The sequence below is a fragment of the Panthera tigris genome, chromosome F2 (assembly GCF_018350195.1).
Source record: "Panthera tigris isolate Pti1 chromosome F2, P.tigris_Pti1_mat1.1, whole genome shotgun sequence".
Classification (NCBI taxonomy): domain Eukaryota; kingdom Metazoa; phylum Chordata; class Mammalia; order Carnivora; family Felidae; genus Panthera; species Panthera tigris.
In genome coordinates this window covers 79,885,124-79,901,253 of record NC_056676.1, presented here as the reverse complement: position 1 = coordinate 79,901,253, position 16,130 = coordinate 79,885,124, and the positions used below count along the sequence as shown (strand labels likewise).

At 49.3% G+C, this 16,130-nt stretch overlaps 1 protein-coding gene across 3 annotated transcripts in view; it reads left to right on the top strand.

Annotated features, from left to right (window-relative positions):
• PTK2 (protein tyrosine kinase 2) overlaps positions 1-16,130 on the top strand; it is a 257,568-nt gene that overhangs the window by 20,212 nt on the left and 221,226 nt on the right. Inside the window, exons 2-3 of one of the 3 annotated variants that reach the window (XM_042973397.1) lie at positions 5,873-5,969; positions 13,403-13,529. The exons of 1 other annotated variant lie outside the window; for it this stretch is intronic. The gene's annotated coding sequence lies outside the window, so the exon portion shown is untranslated. The remainder of the gene's footprint in view (positions 1-5,872; positions 5,970-13,402; positions 13,530-16,130) is intronic. One more of the 3 variants, XM_042973394.1, reaches the window with a different exon arrangement.

Here is a 16,130-nt window from a genome sequence, read left to right as displayed (position 1 = left end):
AAATTGTTAGGATGTTACACATTAAGAAATAGTGGACTTGGGCTTTATTTGGCAGCTAGCATCACAGACCATTCCTTTGCCAGGGGCTCAGCCTACATGCTTGCTTTAAACCAGATATCTAATAATTTGTCAATAGGCCATGTTGAATGTTACTCAACTTTACTTTACAACTTTCCTGTCGTGTTTGGTTTGGAAAGCCCAAACCGCGTCCAGTGATAATAACAGTGATAATATCTGGTTAACTTGGGAAGCCAGAGCAGCATCAAGATTTTTTTGGGGGGGAGTGGAGAGCAAGTGGGGAAGGGGCAGTGGGGGTAGGGAGGAGAGAGAGAATCTTAAGAGAGAGAGAATCTGACATGGCGCTCTGTCCCATGACCATGAGATCATGACCTAAGCCGAAATCAAGAGTCGGATGCTTAACCAGCTGACCACCCCCCCCACCTCGTCCCTAGCATCATGGTCCTAAGAGTGCTAATAAGCAGGTATTTGAATGCCTGGTCTCTCCCTTGTTTGCTGTGTGACCTTGGAAAACTTCTTAACTTTTTTTGGAGTTTGTTTTCTCGTACGTAAAATGGGAAAAGAGTAGTAACCCGTGAGGGCCGTGAGGATCAAGGAGCTGGTGCTTATGGGGCGCCTGGGTGGCTCAGTCGGTTGAGCATCAGATTTTAGCTCGGGTCATGATCTCACGGTTTGTGGGTTTGAGCCCCGCGTCGGGCTCTGTGCGGACAGCTCAGAGCCTGGAGCCTGCTTCCGATTCTGTGTCTCCCTCTCTCTGCCCCTCCCTTGCTTGCACTCGGTCTCTCTCTCAAAAATAAATAAACGTTAAAAAATAAAGAAAGGAGCTGGTGCTTGTGAAGCACTTGGCAGAGAGCCGTGACCCCACCCGCTCCACAGACGCCGCCGTCCCTGTTGTCAGGGCGAGTGAGAGGCGGCCTCAGGGACTGTCCAGGTTGGACTGCGCACCGAAATGAAAGCACTGTAAGCGGGTGTCGATGGGAAGTCTGATACGTGCTAAGGAAGCGCAGAGTCAGAGTGTGCTGCGGCTGGTGGGAATCTTAGTTTGCATGTTAGAAGGGAAGAGAGTTCAGACCAGCCCAGGCATCTCTGAGCAATCCGGGCGCCCCCCAGGCATCTCTGTAGAGGTATCTTAAATGTACCCACTCAGGCCAAAAAGGTAGAGACTATCCATCTTAGAAATATCATCAAGGAGCTGACAATATGTTTCATTGTATAATGAGCCAAGTTTAATTTTTCTGTGCCTGGGGCAAGAGAATTTAAGCATTTTAAGTATACTAGTTTGGGAAATATCTAGTTTTCTGCCCTGTCGGAACAATTTCACGTTTTTATGCTTATGTTTTATCAGTTCCGTAGTTAAAAAGCATAGATGCAAATTCTCAACAAAGACCAAGTTGTGCAGTACGTAGGAGTGCTGGATGTGGCCCTGCCGTCAGGTCCCGCCCGCTGCGCAGGTAGCAGGCAGGCAGGAGGCCGAGTGCTGATGAAGTGCAGTGTGGCTGTTTGCTTGAATTCTCCTAAAATACAACAGGAAGCAAAAGGCAACTAGAAGGCACTGCAAGCCAGCGTATATGTCCAGTTATTCATCATTAGGCCTTCGTGCATCAAGTATATGTTTACTGCTTCTGCAGACACGATTGGGTGTTTGGTCCAGTCTACGCTGTTACTTGTACGGGAGGATGTGGGAGGAATCGGGCCGTCCTGCCTTTGTACTTAGCAAGGAGAAGAAAGCCAGCTCCAGCTGACTTGCAAGATTTCCGTGAATGACATTTTTAGGATTATAGTCCTAACAGCAAAGAGGCCCCCCCCCCCCAAAAAAAAGAAAAAGGCAATAAAAAAAGGGCTTTAGTCTAAAAAGCGAATGTTACTTAACCTGCTGCAGCCACTGGGGCTTTCTTGACCCTCACTTTGCTGTATTTAATAGTGCTTAAATTATTTATCTGAGATGCATGTCCTCAGGCTGCAGAGCTAAAAAAGGCTGTCATCGTGCCCAGAATCTTGCTGTTTGGGTGGAGGAAGACTCTGACAGGTGAGATTTAACATCCGCTCTACTGTGTTGAACAGGAAGCTGCACCACGGGAGTCCTTCGAGGCAGGGTCGTGTCTCTTGTGCATTGCCATGTCACCCAGCACTCGGTGTAGTGTGTGACATGTGTCAGTCACTCCGCAGATGCCCGTGTCCCACGAAGGAGTGCTGAGGGGGTGCAGGAGAGAGGCATCTCACCTGGGGGCGGGGCACGGCTTGGGCCAGGGTGAGCCAGGGGAGGAGGATCGGGTAGAGGGGGGTGAAGGGGCCCGGTGGAAGTGTGAGAGAGGCCACAGGTGGTTCTGTAAATTGCGAATGGCTTAACTTTATGGGATTCATGGGAGATCAAGTGAGAGACTGGGCTTGATCAGTCAGGGACCGACAGGTCATATCAAGGAGTTGGGATTTTCCCTTGTTTAAAAAGTAAGAATTCTAAAGTTCCAGAAACCAGGTGTCCTAATGTCTGGGCTGGCACTGTTTTCACATCACACGGCGCATGTAATGTCAGAAAAGTACCCTCGGGTCTTGGGTTCCATTGGGGATAGCTGGACTGTTAAGTTCATTCAGGGCTTACAAAACTTTTTCATCTTTTGGGAAGAATGCAGGTATAGGATAAATGTTTGTTTTCTCGGGGGGCAGGGCGGAGTTGAAACTCTAAAGGTTAGCAAAGGCCGTATGTCTTTGATTTCTAGAGCTAGAAATCAAAGAAATCTCTAGAAGGGTAGCAGGTATGCATGGAAGACGCTCAGTATGTGATAAGTGCTGTTGTGTGTACTCTTACAGCAGGCATCGTGTTGGGCTCTGAAAAGCAACAGCCAGATGAGAAGTGGTCCTCTCCGGAAGGTCTTTCCAGCCGAGGGAGGGGAGACAAGTCAGTCGGTGCTGGTGGTACCGTGGGTCAGCCCCGTCTGTGACAGAGGTGTGCGCGGGGTGGTATGGTGCCCGTCTGTCTTTGTTCAGCTGCCCACATTCTTAAGCCTTTGATGCCCTGTTGCTTATTTTCCCCATACTTCCCAGTAGCTTCTTAGTAGTGTTTCCACATTGTCCTATAGACCCAGATTTTGTTCACGTCTTATTTCTGGGAGACGACGTCCTAGAGAGCTCGCTCTCTTCTCTTCTGAGCTGGTTTCTCCTTAGGCCTTTTCTTGTGTTGTCCCTGGTTCCTTTGTTCTCATCTTTAGGCTTTTCTCCAAACTTGGATTTTATGTTTGTGGCAACTGTTGCTTTGTCCTTCTTCACTGACTTCCTCATTTGGGTAGAGTATGTCATCTAGGAGTCAACCACTTGATGTATTTATTTTTTAGTTTATTTATTTTGAGAGAGAGAGACAGCATGAGCAGGGGAGAGGTAGAAACAGAGGGGGAGAGAGAGAGAGAGAGAGAGAGAGAATGAATGAATGAATCCCAAGCAGGCTCCGCACATCAGCCCAGAGCCTGATGTGGGTGGGGCTCGAACTCATGAAACCATGAGATCTTGACCCCAGCTGAAATCGAGAGTCAGACATTTAACTGACTGAGCCACCCAGGCACCCGTAGGTGTTAATCACTTTAAAAAGATGGTACCGTTGGGGCAACTGGGTGGCTCAGTCGGTTAAGTGTCTGACTTCGGCTCAGGTCGTGGTCTTGCGGTTCATGGGTTTGAGCCCCACGTTGGGCTGTGTGCTGACAGCTTGGAGCCTGGAGCTGCTTCGGATTCTGTGTCTCCCTCTCTCTCTGCTCTTTCCCCACTTGCACTCTGTCTCTCTCTCTCCAAAATAAATGAACGTTACAAAAAATTACATGTAAAAAGATGGTGCAGTGTCCTTGGGCAAGGTGAAGACAGCCTTCAGCGTTCCCTCCTTTTGAGCAGCACTATACCAACCTGGACTTGCTTCCCCCTCTCCCTCACCATTCTGGAATCTCCCCTCATCGTCATCCTGGGGGCTCCCTTTCCCCTTCTTCATGGAAGCTCATGCCCTCCTCACTTTTTGTTGAAGCTCCCATTTTGCTGGAAGACTGTCTTCAGTGGCTTTCTGACACAGGATGCTTAGGAGATCGACTGTGTGGGACCTTGTGTGATTGAAACTTGACTGAGAGTCTGGCTGGGTGTAGAGTTCTGTAGTGGCGTTCATTTTTGCTCATAAATTCAAAGATTGCCCCCTTGCCTTCTTGTTTCCATGTTACTGTTTTTGAATTCAGAAGCTGTTCTCATTTATTCTTTGTATGTAATGTTTTTCCCCTCCCATCTTTAGAAGCTCGTAGGAGTTTTAAAATTTGTCCAAGTGTTTTGAAATGTCATGATGGTATACTTTGTGTGGGTCCGTTTTCATCTACTGTTCTGCATATTCAGCGAGTCCCTTCATTCTGGCAACTGGTATTCAGTTCTGGGAAGACTTTTTGGCATTATTGTGCTGAGGTTTTCCTCCCTTTTGTTTTCTTATTTTGTCTTTCTGGAAGTCTTATTATCCAGAAGTTGGCTCTTCTGGACAAAGGTTGTGATTTTCTTAATACCTTTTTCTCATTATTTATTTCCTTCCTTTGCTTCTCCTCTCTCTCTTTCTCTCTCTGTCTTTTTACTCTCTTTTTAGGGAGATGATTTCAATTTGACTTAACCTTTTTTTTAGTTTATTATTTCTGGTTTCAGAAAGATTCCTTAGATTTCCAAGGGCTCTTTTCCTGTTCTTTTAAAAGAGCATCCCGTTTTTGTTTATTGATTGCAGTGTCGTCTTACCCCTAGATTGTTGATAGTTCGTGTAGTCTCTGTTTCTTTCAGTTGTTTCCTTCCCTCTCCTGTCTGACAAGGGACAAAGGTGGGGCCCTTTGACTTCAGGATATTGCTGAAGTGGGCCATTTGTTAGGGGTCCCCAGTGGTAGTATCTTCAGACCTATCTTCTCGGGCTGATCAGATTCCACAGAAATCTTCTCCAGTGTCTTTCTTGCGGAATTCTCACTTGGGAATCTGGGAGCCAAGTGTGAGCCTGCACGTGCGTGCTGTGGCAGGGCAGCCGGAGAAGTCACCACTGACTGTGCGCGTGCGCCGCGATTAACTCCACCTCTGTTTAGTGCAGCCGCGCAGGGTGACTTCGGTCCACGGACGCCCTGCTTTTTCCAGGGAATGACCCCCGTCTTCTGTCGGAGGGAGAGCCACGTGGTGCCTGGCGTCGAGATTGCAGCTTCAGCGGCCTTCCGCGAGTCCTCTGCGTTTGGGGCCGTGCCTTCTTCCTTCCCCCCGCTCTGCCCGCGCTGGTGCTGCTAGGCCCGAGTTCTAGGCTCCTGCTGTGTAGAGGGACTCGGTTCTCCCTGTGTCCGCTGCTGAAGGAGGATCTGGCTCCCTCGGGCCTGCTGGCGCATTTACCACACTTCTCGTCTTTTATAGTTTCTGTTTCTTCCAGGTTTCTTCTTTATTCTGTTTTTTGGGTCTCGGGCTTCCATGTTAGAAGATTTTCTCAGAGCCTCCAATAGTTCGGCCTCTTTCTCCTTTTAGTTCTCCCCGTGCTGTGGAAAACATTTTTAAAAGTATGTTTTCAGTACGATTTTAGTAGGAGGGGTGAAATGGATGTGTATGCTGTCGTTATACCCTCTGCACTCACCAGCTAACTGTACACGCTGTTAATTTATGGTTTTGACACGTATTAGCAATTTTCAGCTGCTTCGCGTGTGTTTCCTTAACTAGAAGGTAGGTTTGGAGACAGGGACCTGGTGCCGTTTTTACCCCTCGTGCCAGGCCTCGCCCGGTGCAGGGTGGGGGGGCTAGGGGGTGGTGTGGGGAACTGGCTGGGCTGGTGAGCTCAGCGGAGCTTTGAAAAAGTGAAAGAAGGGTGGTTTTCTATACGTGTGTTGTCTCTCCTTGTCAGGTTCTCTGACGACTATGGAAAGAGGAAGGAGAAACTAGGAGATTTTCTTTAAATCGCTGATTGACTTCTTCACAGACTTACCGTGGCCTTCAGAACTGTGAGTATAATTCTCTTGTTGGGTCTTGGTTTTTTGTCCTGATTTTTCTTCCACCTGTCTCAGGGTTTCTTTGGCATACACTAGAAACAAATAAAAGCGAGTTGATTTTGCAGAGTGTGTGACGTGAGGGAAGAAGTGGAAGTTGTTCTGTGCTGTTCTGTGCGGAGAGAGGCAGGCAGGGCCGCCGTGCTGTCAGCGGTGATGGGAACGACAGTAGCAACGGCCGAGACGCTCTGAGCTCCACCTACTGAGCGGGTCTCCCCACAGCCCCGTGAGCGAGGCCACCCGTCGCCCCTGTTTCACGTTTGCCTAACCGGAACAGGTCAGGGGTTACTTTAGTAAACCAGCAAGGCCGGGAGGCGGACTCGGCCCGACTTCGGAGCACGTGCTGTTCAGTCGCGTCTTATTCTCATGGGCTCTGGGTTCCTGCCGACTCTTGGCTAAGCACCGAGACCCAGCTTTCTTGTCTCCGCTCACTCTTCCTGACTGCCTGCACCTTGCTCTCGCCGACAAAGGGACCTCTCTCCCGGGGTTGTGGCAGACACGCTGTAAGAAATGTGTAATGTGCTCCGCAGTCACACATGTCAGCGATTCATATTTATTTGGTGGTGTTTCCCCCGCAGGAGTGAGAGGAAAACAGCCCCAGAAATTGGGCTGTTTGTCATTTGTAGCCTTGGTGCTTGTTGTGCGCTCTGTCCGTAGTTGGGAAGTTGCAGGGTTGAGATTCTGTCCCCGTTTGTCTTATGTTCTGGTCGGTCCAGTGGTGGAGCGAGGACAGACAGGTGGTAAAGAGTCGTAAATCTCTCATGAGCATTTTGTTTTACTGACATGTTGCCTTGGTAAAAGCCTCCTGAACGCAGACTTCACGGATTCAGAATCCATGATGATTTCTAACTATGTTGAACTTGACTTTGGACAGTATCTTTGTCTTCGATGGTTCAGGGCCGGGCCCTGGATCATTTTTCCATTTCCTCCTGGGGGTCAGTTCGCTTTCCTTCTTTGTTCCCGTTTCTCCTCCAGACTCACTTTTGTCTCTGGGAGGATTAGGTGTTTCGGGAGGGAAATGAGGTCATGCAGTTTCAGTTTCCAAGTAAGGCCTTCCTACCCTTTTTTCTTGGCTGCGAGAGGTGCTTGCTCTGTGTGCCGGTGCCCTTAGGGGACAGTGTGGGGAGGGCCACGCCCGGCTCCTTACATCTGCCGTTGGCCCCCCAGCCCCCTCCATAGTCTGTGTTTCTTCCTATGACGGTGCGTTTATATTTATTTGGGTGCGAGTCTGTGTTTCTGAGTCTTTAAGGGCAAAGATTTTGTTATTTCATCTGGCATCTTTTCTGCTTAACAACCCACACATGGTTTTCACTAAATGCTGGATGAAGGAATATTTAATGCTTGCCACATAATAAGTTCGCTTTTCCTACTAGATTTAAGTAAGAGAGAGAATATCAGGTTCATTAGCTGTTAAAAATATTTCGTTGTGGGGGCGCCTGGGTGGCGCAGTCGGTTAAGCCTCCGACTTCAGCCAGGTCACGATCTCGCGGTCCGTGAGTTCGAGCCCCGCGTCGGGCTCTGGGCTGATGGCTCAGAGCCTGGAGCCTGTTTCCGATTCTGTGTCTCCCTCTCTCTCTGCCCCTCCCCCTTTCATGCTCTGTCTCTCTCTGTCCCAAAAATAAATAAAAAACATTGAAAAAAAAAAAAAATATTTCGTTGTGGTAGAGCACGGGACCGTTTCATGGGGAGGCACTATTTTGGACAAACGACACGAAACTTCGCTCCTTAATGTGATGTGCAGTGACAGGGGAGGGGGAGGCAACGAACCAGGAGCCAGTTCATGGCTCACTGGACCTTGGGCCTCAGGACGTAATCTGCTGCTTCTGGTTTGGTGCTCTCCTCCCCCTGTTTGAAAATATGCAAATCCGGGAAAATTACCTTCTAACCAGTCTTCCTATAGTTGTTTCCCCCAATTCTGGACAAATGGTGAGGCCGCACGAGTAAGCCTGGCTTTGCACGGCGTAAACTTCACGATGTGCTGAGATGCGGGTCCCTCGATTTACCTGAGTGCCGTGGTCCCCTGGAGCCCCTGTAGGATGGATCGGGTTCTCGGTTCTTGCGTCGTTGTCGGCTGTTGTGTTAGGAGGCACACACTTGGGTTGGAGGTGTTTTCCAATCGGAACTCTAGGAAAGCCAGGACAGGTTTTCAGAGGAGTGGAATTGCCGGTTGTGTGTATGGACGTTATGTTCAGGGTTAATGGGGTGTGGGGAGGCGGTTGATGGAAAGGAAGGCCGCCCAGAGAGCACAGACCCATTCTGCAAACCCCCATTCTGTGAATAAAGACAGCTCTTGTAGCATCAGGACAGCTGAGAACAATCGACACAGATTGAACCCTGAGGTTCTGTGGCCGTTTATCCAACAGAGCGTCCGTAGCATCAGGCAGTGCCGGTGGTGGGCTGTGGAGGGCAGCTGTCAGTCGGTGTGCAGCCTGGAGATGCGACCGAGGTTTGAAAAGCCGGCGTGTTGGGAGTAGACACGGGGAGGCGGGGTGGGGGGGCCGAGCCGAGGAGAGCCAGAGGCTGTGGAGGGAACCGGGTGCGGAGGCTTGGACCGGGGTAGGGAGACCGGGGGTGGTGAGAAGCAGTCGGGCCCCGGGTGGATCTTGAAGGTAGAACCGGCAGGATCTGCCGACAGATTGGATGAGGGGTGTGAGGAGCGAGGGAGGAGTTGAGTCGGCTCCAAGGCTCTGGGCCGCCACGGGCGGAACTCGGTTTAGAGGGGCAGAGGCGGACCGGCTCGTGGGCACTCTGGGTTTGCGGCCCGCAGGGATCCCGGGAGGGCTGTCACGGGGGCAGTTGTGAGTGGGCATCCGAGCCGGGAGTGGCGCTCTGGTCGCGGAGCGGGTGAGCACAGGGAGGAGGGGGCGGCGGGAGGGCTGAGCCCAGGACCGGGGGGAGCCGTGGTGGGCTCCGAGCGGGTGTCAGGAAAACCGGAAGCGCTGGCGCCGTGGGAAGAGGGGAAGCGAACGTTCCGGGACAGGATGTGATCACCTCTGTGAAGTGTCGGGAAAGGTCCAGATGAGGGTTGGGGCTTGACCTTTGGGTTTGGTGACTTGGGGGCTCTCCGGCGGCGCCCAGAGCGGTTAGGGGGAGTGGTGAGACGGAATGCCTGCCAGGATGGTGGTTTGAAGCTGGAGAGAGTAGCGAGACGGATTGCGTGCGGGTGACTGAGGTCCAGGGTGCACGGTCACCCTCACGCTTACCCACCTGTCTGGGTGCCGAGCAGCCCAGCCCGGACACGTCCTCGAGGGACGTGGTGGTGTTCTCAGGTCAGGTGCAGAGCTGACAGCAGCTTTCTCCACGCTTGTGGCCGGTGGGCGTGGCGCCAGGTGTCAGGCCACGTGCGCCGCCCTCGCCGCCCTGCCTCTTGGGGGCGTGGGGACCGGCACTCGCAGTGTCCCAAGAGACTGTTCAAGGGGGAACAGAGTAGTGGTTTAAAAGTTCTAGGAAAACACTTGTCCTGCCTGAAATGCTTCCATTAGAGATTGTTTCCTTTCCTTAACTAGAAATTCCGCTTTGTCCAAGGGTGGCACGTGCGTGTGTCCAGAGCAGTGTTGAAGGTGAACGCAGACCCCAGGGCCCTGCCCCGCCCTCCACGTCCGCCTCCCACGGGTGCGTGTAATTGTGCCTCGCTGCTGCTTCGGGTGTTTACACCCCCGATCCTCAGCCTCGTGTGTGCAGGTCAGGCGCCACCGTGCGTCGGCTTTAGAAAAACTTACATTTTGGACTCCTTTCTTCCTTCCCCTCAGAGTTCTGTCACAATGTTTGTTTAGATCCACATTTTGGTTAATTGTTTTGACTTTGTTAATGTTGCTCACTACTGAGCCAATTAATGTAACATGATTCCATTTCCTTTTTGTTCGGCTTTGGTTTTCCGTTTTCTTGAACTTAGAGTTGCCACTTTTTTTTTTTCCTGTTTGCTTGACATTCTTAAGAGTTCTCACTCTGACAGCTTTATAAGGAAGCCAGAGCTCTTAATAACATTTTCCATGTACTCAAGCATATTACTTCTGTCTTCACCCCCAGGGACATCTGCTTCCTTCCGTGAGGGACAGGTCACTCTCTTGGCCTGCTAGAAATGGTACCAGGGTTGAGGACACAGGGCAGATCTGGCAGGAATGGATGCGACCGGGTAGAAAATGGTGATTCGGGGGCGCCTGGGTGGCTCAGTTGTTTAAGCGTCCAACTCTTTTTTTTTTTCTTTAACATTTATTTATTTTTGAGAGACAGAGATGGAGTGCAGGTGGGGAGGGGCAGAGAGAGAGGGAGACACAGAATCTGATGCAGGCTCCGAGCTGTCAGCACAGAGCCCGACACAGGGCTCAGACCCACAAACCGTGAGATCGTGACCTGAGCCGAAGTCAGACGCTCAACCAGCTGAGCCACCCAGGTGCCCTAAGCTCTGATGCTTGATCTTAGCTCAGGTCATGATCTCACAGTTCGTGGGTTCAAGCCCTGCTGTCAGCTCAGAGCCTGCTCGGAATTGTCTCTCCCTCTCCCTCCTCTCCCTCCTCTCCCTCCTCTCCCTCCTCTCTCTCCTCTCCCTCCTCTCCCTCCTCTCCCTCCTCTCCCTCCTCTCCCTCCTCTCCCTCTCCGTCTCCGTCTCCCTGCCTCTACCACACTTGTGCTTTCTCTCCTTCTCTCAAAATAAATAAATAAACTTAAAGAAATTTAAAAAAATAAGAAAATGCTAATTGGGAAGACAGTGATGGGAAGCCGGGAGGGAGGGCACCATGTCTTCCTGAGGGAGCAGGGGTGAGAAGGGTTGGCAGTAGTTGGGGAAGGACATTCTTGGTGGAGAGAGTGGGAATAAGCAGAGCTGGATGAGATTTGTTAACTTAAAAAGCCTGTGTTGTGGCGCCTTGCTAGGTCAGTTGTATTATAGACTCTTCCTCGAAGAATTTTAAAGAGGTTTTCTTGGGAAATGGGACATTCAGATTGTTCAGCATCTGTCATGAATGTTTCATTTCTTATTTTTTTTTTAAAGATTATATTTTTTGAGTAGTTTCTACACCCAGTGTGGGGCTCAAACTCACAACCCCAAGATCAAGAGTCATGTGCTCCAGCAACCAAGCCAGCCAGGTGCTCCTGTCATAAATTTTCTTTTTTATTTAAAAAAAGGTTTTTTTAATTAAAAATTTTTTAACATTTATTTATTTTTTGAGAGACAGAGACAGAGCATGAGCAGGGGAGGGGCAGAGAGAGAGGGAGACACAGAATCTGAAGCAGGCTCCAGGCACCGAGCTGTCAGCACAGATCCTGATGCGGAGCTCAGACCCACAAACCATGAGATCATGACCCGAGCTGAAGTTGGACGCTTAACCGACTGAGCCACCCAGGTGCCCCTAAAAAAAAAAAAAAAATTTTTTTTTAACATTTATTTATTTTTGAGAGAGAGAGTGTGAGCAGGGGAAGGGCAGAGGGAGAGGGAGTCACAGAATCCGAAGTAGGCGGTAGGCTCTGAGCCGTCAGCACACAGCCCGATCAGGGGCTCGAACTCAAAGACTGTGAGATCATGACCTGAGCCGAAGTCATATGCTTAACCGACAGAGCCACCCATGTGCCCCTCCTGTCATAAATTTTTAATGTCTTAAAACCTGAGTGTAGGATATAGCAGGACACTTGAATCCAAGAGATAGTCTCTTTTTTTTAGTGTTTATTTATTTTTGAGAGAGAGAGCATGCAAGCTGGCGAGGGGCTGAGAGAGAGGGAGACAAGATATGAAGCAGCCTCCAGGCTCCGAGCTGTCAGCACAGAGCCTAATGTGGGGCTCAGACCCACAAACCACGAGATCATGACCTGAGCCAAAGTTGGATGCTTAACCAACTGAGCCACCCAAGGGCCCCCAAGAGATAACCTTAAACTGTTGATTTCATGAAATGGTTCATGGAAAATTGTTTATTGAATATCTGTCACAAAGGCAGCCAGCCACTGGTCATGCAGGACTGAATACTATGCGAGCAGGATGAGTGACCACAGGACATTGAAGGGGTGGCCGCTGTGTGTCTAGCTGGACTGGTGGGAGGGTTGGGAGGTATCCTTGAGACGTGCCAGCACAGCCCTCACTGTTTGGCGTAGTTCTGGAAGCCTGTGGGGAAATGAGCCATCGGCAGTGAGATAGTGCAGGACCAAGAGTGATTGGATTGGCTTCGTTTGAAAAGAAGCGTCGCTCAGTTTGCAATGCTGAGGCAGAATTGTAAGGAAGAAAGTCCGTAAATACCTTTCATGACTGTCATCTCCAGGGCACCTTTTATGTAAATGTGCTACCACACCTTTTCTGTCGATGCCTGGCCGGCTCACGGATGGTCAGGACCCTGCGTGTGCAGTGGGTCTGCCGTGTCTCAAGTTCAGCCTTTTACCCAGAGCTTTGTGAAGTGCATCCTTCATCTTGCCAGTCTGGGTACGTTTCTGATTCAGGAATTATACGTCATAGTCGTGATATTTACCATTTATGTGTCAGTTATTGTGTGTTTGAATCGTATTTAGTTTTTTTTTAAAATTTTTTTAACATTTATTTATTTTTAAGAGATAGAGAGCATGAGCAGGGGAGGGGCAGAAAGAGAGGGAGACACAGAATCCGAAGCAGGCTCCAGGCTCCAAGCTATCAGCGCAGAGCCTGATGTGGGGCTCGAACTCACAAACCGTGAGATCATGACCTGAGCTGAAGTCGGGTGCTTTAACCGGCTGGGCCACCCAGGTGCCCCATGAATCCTATTCAGTTTTTTGTAGTAACTTGGCAAGGTAGTGATTTCTGTCCCGGTGTCCTAGAGCAGAGGCTGGAGCTAGCTTCTGAGGAGTCCGCCCCAGGCTCCACACGGTGGCGGCAGGCTCTCCCGGTCCCTTACAGTCCTGTGTGCGGGCCCTGGATGTAAGAGTGGGGAGTGCTGCCCCCTACTGAATGGCCCGCAGACTGTCCTCAGGAGCGGACTTCCTTTTTGTCGTGCGTCAACCACATATCCATGTGGGAATGCATTGGCGTTGTCTCTGCAGACCATGGCACGTGGTCCTCATTCATCGGTGTTCCTGGCTCACACTGAGGAAACGATGTGCTTTCATCACACACTTGTGAAAATAGGGACACAGGCAACTTTTCCAGGGATTTGTACATCCTGAGTAAGGGACAGAGGGGATGTTTTTTTCTTTCTACCTGCCTTAGCATATCATAGACATTTGGAGGGGCACAGGTAGGGTATTGGGAGTGGGGATGGCAAGAAAGCAGTTTAGATTCTTGTCTACTAATGAATTCTAAGTGACTTAACAAAATAGACAAACTTTCCTGCATTTCTTCTTTGATAAACTGTCTACTAAAAAGGTAGGTGTTTTAGCAAAAAATTCACTTGAAAAAATGGCCAAAAGATTTGAGTAGACATTTCGTCCCTTTTCTGTAGGTCACAATAAGCACAGAAGATGCTCACCATCGTTAGTCATCAGGGACGCGCACACGACAGCCACAGCGAGGTAGCATTGCAGTCCCGCTAGAATGCCTCACATTTGCACGAAACAAGACAATAAAAGGTGACAGTGCCCGCTTGCAAGGATGTGGAATAGCTACAACTGTATCATGCTTTGCTGGTGGGAGAGCAGAGGGTTGTAACTATAACGCTTTGGAAAAGAGCTTGGCAGTTTCTTATAAAATTGAACGTCCGCTTCTCATACAACCCAGGAATTCTACCCCGAGGTCTTTACCCAAGAGAAATGAAAATTGGTGTCTGCGCAAAGGCCTGTATATGAACGTGTGTAGCAGCTCTATTCATACTTGCTTAAAATGGAAAACAGCTCAGATGTCCATCAAGTGGTAAATGGTTGGGGTTCACCCACACAGTGGAATCCTGGTCAGCAACAGAAAGGTGCTAAAGTACTGACATCTTCAAGACAAAGGGTGAGAATCTGCACAGCATCTATGACGTGAAGGCACAGAGCTCTATGCAACTGTGATTCCACCCTGATAACGTTTGGGGAAAGCCAAAACCATGAGACCGCATCAGATCACTGGCTGCTTTGGGCTGAGACAAGGGGAAGAGAGGATTGAGCACAAAAGGGCATGAGGGCACTTGGTAGGTGATGGAAATAGGCCATAGCTTCCCTTCCGGGGGCGGTTATACCCCGAATGTGTTAGTCAGAACCCATCTAACTGAATGTTTTACTGCATGTACATTTTTCCTCAGTAAGCCAAGCTTAAAGAAAAAATAGGTGACTTATGTATATACACACGTAGATCTTATACACACACACACACACACACACACAGGCGTACTCACCTATACACACACTTGAGCTCGCTTTTTCTTTCCAGTGGATTAAATTTTATTTTTCTGGATTAGGTATCCTAGAAGTTTAAGTAAAATAGATTTTAGCACAGACACTGTTTCTGAAAACGTATAATCTTGGAGTCTTTGATTGATTTTTATATTTTTTCATGACCTAAAGGGTTTATAACGTGGTTTTTGTGTAAGACGATTATATATTATAGATATAAATAAAAACATAAGAGACTTTTTAAAGTTTAATTATTTTAGGATTCCTTCCATAGCGTTCAAGCTCTTGTAGCTTTGGAGAAAAATAGTTTTACCAGCTTTAAAAATTAATAAAAGATGTTTTCTCTGATTCACGACAAACTTAATTATATAGTCTTCAGCTCTGTCTTTAGTCAGCTCTAATTGTAGGGTACAATTATATTTTAAACTGCTAGAAATAAGAATGTACACAGAAGATAATTCAGGGTGGCTTCACTAAACTTAAGGCTTCCTTGTGATTGTAAGTCAAGTCTCTTCACAGTTTGCAAGAGGATTGCTCATTATTCCTTACTATGTGGTGCTTTTTGATGTCCTGCAGAGCCGTTATTTAGCATTTTTTCCTAATAAACCCTTTTTAGGCAAGCCGCAACAGTGGGCAGGCAGGGGGATTAAAGTGGAAAACTGTGTGTATGTTTAATTGTCATTTAAAAATCAAAATTTGTTTGACTTCAGAGCATAAGAAGGCCATTAATTCAAATGTTGAGGTCTTCATATGATTTTACGATCAGAGGGTGGGTATTGGAGTGTTTGCTAATAATAGAATCAGTGGTTGTAAGAGTTGTGATAGGACCTTCCTGAGCTGCTTTTTTGTTTCTTTATTGCGTGTGCTGTCTGTGTTCTTGAGGCTCGCCGTGCTGTCTCTGGTGACGTAAGTGTGCCCGGTGACATCGGTGTGCCCAGACGTGTTCGTTGCAGCCTCTGCATGGTGCCCTTTAGACGGTGATTGCACAGCAAATACGTAGCCTCCTTGACAGTCGCATTTGGGAACAGGGGAGAGAGAATCGTTCTCCCTCACGTGTTTTATTGTCTGACTCCGTCCCCGGGTTTTGCTGCGGGAATCTCTGCGCTAACAACCCTCGTTTTTTTTTTTTTTTTTTTTTTCAAATTTTTTTTTTCAACGTTTTTTATTTATTTTTGGGACAGAGAGAGACAGAGCATGAACGGGGGAGGGGCAGAGAGAGAGGGAGACACAGAATCGGAAACAGGCTCCAGGCTCCGAGCCATCAGCCCAGAGCCCGACGCGGGGCTCGAACTCACAGACCGCGAGATCGTGACCTGGCTGAAGTCGGATGCTTAACCGACTGCGCCACCCAGGCGCCCCACAACCCTCGTTTTGAAGGGTTGGACCTGTGCTGGAACACTTCTTACGGCTGGTGACATTTCCAGCTGCTGCCAGCCAGGTGGCAGCCCTGGTGCAGGTGTCACGGCGTAGCCGCAGGGACGTGGGATGGCACTTCGTGCCGTGTCGGTTCCAGCGCGAACGGTCTGCCGCCGCCATACCACGCACGGTGTCCGCGCCACACAGAATGCCTCCTGGTAGGTTACAGCGTGACTCACTGGTCGTGTGAAAAGTGGTACGTGCAGAAGAGAACCAAAATAGGTGTGGAGCGTGAAGGTTTAAGAATACTCAGCCACGCTCGTTTTCTTGTGTGTTCCGAAAGGGCACTTAATCCAAAAGGGTCTTCGTGAGCGAAATGTACTGAAAGACGTGAAAGTCCGTTTCAGCTTCTCTAGATGACTGGGGAGCGTCAGTGTGAGCGCCTGTCATTCCCCGTGTGCCGTGGCACCACTTCCGCCTTCGTGCTCAGCGTCGGGCTGTGTG